The sequence below is a fragment of the Penaeus japonicus genome, unplaced genomic scaffold, assembly GCF_977035675.1.
Source record: "Penaeus japonicus unplaced genomic scaffold, GWHDUDI00000001_assembly GWHDUDI00000013, whole genome shotgun sequence".
NCBI classification, from domain to species: domain Eukaryota; kingdom Metazoa; phylum Arthropoda; class Malacostraca; order Decapoda; family Penaeidae; genus Penaeus; species Penaeus japonicus.
Genome location: NW_028234415.1, coordinates 45,959,189 through 45,964,188, shown reverse-complemented (window position 1 = coordinate 45,964,188; position 5,000 = coordinate 45,959,189).

Sequence of the window (5,000 nt, the reverse complement as noted above, 5' to 3'; positions counted from 1 at the left end):
AGCGCGGAAAGCAGCAGCTGAAGCCAAGGAATGTCAGCAACTGACTTCCTGAGTGGGGACAGGGGCGGCATGGAAGCCATTCTGAAACAGCTCTCGGCCACCTGTGACAGGGGAGGAGCAAGCACCTGTCGATGACCTTGTCTGCCTACGTAGACGAGGAAATCTAAACTTGGATGAGGTCATGCAGGTGCCACTGCCATGCGAATCTCCGGCCGAGATGGCACCTGCAGGACACCGGTACACGGAGAGGGCGTGCTAGAGAGGAAGAGAGTGTTGCAAGGCGCGGCCCCTAGCAGATCCCTGCCGAGTCTGGACACCGGACTAAGGGACAGCTAGACACTGGGACCTGGAGGAGTCAGGGAGGGCGCGGGGTACTGCGAGAGCCTTGCAACAGCCCTCCTCCTTCATGACCACGCATGACTGTGAAAACATCGATTATCACTGCATTAAAGTGCATATGTTGTTTATGTACTTCCGATTTTAAGTCGGAGATGGTAGGATATTGAAATAAAAAGACCTGCACGTAAATGTTTGACGAGTGCCCTCCTGTGTGACCTAAGGAGGGGGCTGGGCAAGTGGGCTGGGCACGAGCACGACCGCCCGTGCTGTGAGGGGCAGCTCCCTTGCTCCTGAATCTAACCCTGGCTACAAGCTCGAGTATCCTAGCCCCGGAATCCTGTCGTGGAGAAAGAGCTGAAGGAGCGAGCGGGCGGGCGGGCGGGGGGGGGGGGGCGCGTTCGTCATCAGCGAGATGGAAGAGGCGGCATCTTGTCTTGGGGCGCCGCGCGTAATGGCTTTCCCAATATATCGTCTTATCGACCGCCGACCGCCTCTTAAAACGAATTGTTCGTGTGATTTCCTTGTCTCCCTGACGTAATAATCTACGGGAAATTAGAAGAGCGCGGCTGCCATTTTTGAAATTGGATCGGGGCGCGGGATTCCCACCGGGCCTCGCCGCTTCTTGCGTAATGAACGCCGCCGCGCTCGGTCCCGACGGAGCCGCGGTCTTTGGCTCCGGCGATTGGCACTCGCAGGATAGGCAGTCTAGGGCGCCCCTTTTCCATGAGGGCGTCTTGGGGCGCTTCCCTTATTTGTTGTGTTGATATCATGGGCAGAATCTGTACTTGGCGAGCCTTAGAGGGGATGCGCTATGGCGCAAGCAGTGCTAGCAATTGCCAGAGAATCGGTGAGCATGTTGATATATATATATATATATATATATATATATATATATATATATATATATATATATATATATATATATATATATATATATATATATATATATACACACACACACATATATATCTGTATATACATATATATATACATACATATATATACACATATATGTATGCATATATTGATTGTGATTGAGGAAATACAATGAGAAAATAAAAACATACAAAGTCATGTGATTACATATAACACGATGAATCATCACGAGAAAAAAGACCATCAGTAAAATTACAACACGATGTATTGTATATGATCTTCACCGACATCTCAGTAACACTCTGCTCGGACTATCAAAGTTTCGGCAGAAGAGAAGTCAGCCTTACATGCTCATTCACCCGATATAATTATGTGATAGATTCAAAATGCTTGTGCCTCTTCAAAAATTCAATTACCTGGCCATTTCTAATTACCCAAACAGCCTGTTCGGGGAGTCCAGCTCATCTCTGCGTTTCTGTATGTCTAAAGAATGGTCCACTGTAGCTTATAGTGTACCAAAGTATGTGACTCTGGTAACCTTCACACCAGGCATTTTTTTCCTATGCACCTGTCGAGACATCTAACTCCCAATGATATTTATGCCCAACTCTAATTCTCTTAATTACACTTACTCTTGACCCTTGAGTAAGTGAAGTCTGTGTTCATTACTAGATGCATAAAGTGTTGCAAGGTTTCACTCGTCTCAATCGACTCGTCTTTCCTAATTTCGTCATAGTCTCACTGTATCCTGTAGGCCTCGTAGCCTATGAACAATCAATCGGCTCTCGTTAACAATCTGTTCAAACACACACACACACACATACACACACAGAGAGAGAGATAGAGAGAGAGAGAGAGAGAGAGAGAGAGAGAGAGAGAGAGAGAGAGAGAGAGAGAGAGAGAGAGAGAGAGAGAGAGAGAGAGAGAGAGAGAGACAGAGAGAGAGAGAGAGAAAGAGAGAAAGAGAGAGAGAGAGAGAATCCACTATACCATTAAAACAACAACAACAACAACAACAGTATGAAATATCAGATCTTGCATTCTGACCGATATTGCTATTATAAGAATGCATCCTTATTAAGGATCTCAACCTTTCCAAGAGCCGTCAATATTGCCCATAACTCAGCCAGTGTCGATGATATATAATTACCTAACCTAACCTATTCCAGTGCTTGTGGTGACCACGCCCATCGCAGTGAACTGTCTGATGATGACCCCGCACCATGCTCTGCCATCCTCAAGTACTGATCCATCGCGAGAAACATGAGTAATATCAAGGCCTGTTAGCCTTTTTATTCTGTGACCACATCTTGCTCTGACTTGACCTGGTTCATGCATGATCTTATTCATACAAAGGGGAGTCTACATCTACGTTAATATCCTGGCACCTCCTTGGTGGCACTTTGGAGGATGTCTGAAACGAAGGACATTAATCCTTCAAACCATAATAATCGATATTATTTCCAAGCTCTTTCACATACCCCCGCCTGCACTGTCTATAAAAAGTCCTGGTGTTGTTGCGGCCACTGGCCACATCTCTCATGAATCTCTTTCCGCTGTTTCCTTTCACTGATCTCGCTTAATCTCTGTGCAATGCTTTTGCAATCTGTCTATTCTTATTTTGTCTTTCCTAGCATTCCTTTGACTACCAGGGATGATAAGCATTGCTTCATTCTGCATCGTATGAAGCTGACAGGCTATGGATAGTGTTATTGCTGAATAATCCACCAGAGCTCTTACTGTGCTGATGTAGAACAGCCTCACGCCCACTCCCTTATCTCGCGACACGCAAGTACCCTGAGCGGCCGCAGTCGTGCCTTGCCTTACACTGAGTCACTACACGATTAAAAAAAAAAAAAAAAAAAGGGAGTGAAACCAATACACATACCTAAATACACCTTCTTCACTGGTTTGACGTTTTGCATTAGCGTCAACGTTACCGTGTTGTTTACTCTGAGACTTTTCTTCATTAATGACCAGTCCCGAAGTTAGAGAAAGACTAGTAAATCCGTCCTGCGTTGTTTGTGAACGGCGTTGTGTGGTCCCTTGTATCAATATATCATCTGCATATATGATTGACCGGACGCGCTCAGAAAATTTCTCTGAAATAGAGAGAGAGCAAGAGAAAGAGAGAGAGAAAGAGAAAGAGAAAGAGAGAGAGAGAGAGAGAGAGAGAGAGAGAGAGAGAGAGAGAGAGAGAGAGAGAGAGAGAGAGAGAAAGAGAGAGAGAGAGGAGAGAAGAGAGAGAAAGAGAGAGAGAGAGAGAGAGAGAGAGAGAGAGAGAGAGAGAGAGAGAGAGAGAGAGAGAGAGAGAGAGAGAGAGAGAGAGAGAGAGAGAATCCACTATACCATTAATAAAACAAACAACAACAGTATGAAATATCAGATCTTGCAGCCCGACTGGTGCCCGCAATCTGTCATTCAAAACATCACTTTCAACAAAACAAATAAAAAGTCACAACTAACAGGGAAGCCAGAAAGAATGTTATAGATGTCATTGCACTCACAATGACAATCACACAAACACACACACACACACACACACACAAACACTCTCTCTCTCTCTCTCTCTCTCTCTCTCTCTCTCTCTCTCTCTCCCTCATCCCCCCCTTCTCTCTTTCTTTATTCCTTCCTCAATTCTTTCTCATTTCTCTTTCCATCCTCCTAAAATTTTCCATTTCCCTTCCATCCCCCTCCCCCCCCCCTCTAGGCCGCAACGGTACCCAGGAGCGATATTGGCTCAGCGGTCAGTCTATTTCCGGGTTCAGGGAGTCGCAAGTCGGGCCGACCTTTCCTTGGCAAGAACTAAATTCTTCGGCGGGAATCTAAGGTTTCTCTGACCTTCCTTTGATCTTTTTTTTGAAAGCGTAGTGAGGTCAAAGTCCTTTCGCACGCCGTGTGGAAGCCTCACGGAAGTGTCTGTCCTTTAGAAGTTCGGAAAATGGTGTTGCAATATGAAGCCTCGGTGATCAATCATTTCTCTTCTCTGGGAAGCATAACATTGCACAAAGGCTCCCTTTTCTTTCCTTCTTTTTATATCACTGACTACATTTTCAACCTCTTTTTACAAAACAAGGTCACAGGTGCATTGCAGGAATCTATAACAGCTTCGTTTGCAACTGCACCAAACGGATAACAAGACAGCCCTACTAATGAATAGGTGAAGCTACTCGCTCTAACAAAGGGATCCCTGAATGCCGCACCTGGGCTGAGGGAGGGATGGGCGGGATGGGCGGGGCTGGCGAGTCCTTACCACTTCAACTCAAGGGCTGCTGGACTGTTGCGGCTATTCCCGTCGATGGCAGCGATCGCTTCCCTTCCTCTCTGTTTTTATCTTGGTTTTCTGTCGATTGTGGCACTGTGATAAGGATGCCGTTGCTCCTTTTCAGGATCTTCTGCACCCGTCGGTCGGGCGAGGCATGAAACTCCTTCGCTCATATTTAGTGAGGACAATCCTGGATGAGGAAATCGCTTTTGATGATGTAGGTCTCGCCATATCACGTGATAACTCGTGAACTGTGAGATGTGATGGATATTTTTTTTTTGGTTCCACGACATCTGCTGCCGGGAACTTTTTCTCACCCTCGCTCCGTGAGTTTCTTTCTTCCTGTTTGACATTTCTACAATCCTGTACTCATACGAAAAAGTCCTGTCAAAGGCATACTTTCGTATCCTCTCTCTCTCTCTCCCTCTCTCTCTCTCTCTCTCTCTCTCTCTCTTTCTCTCTCTCTCTCTCTCTCTTTCTTTCTCTCTCTCTCCTTCTCTCCCTCCCTCTCCACCCCCCT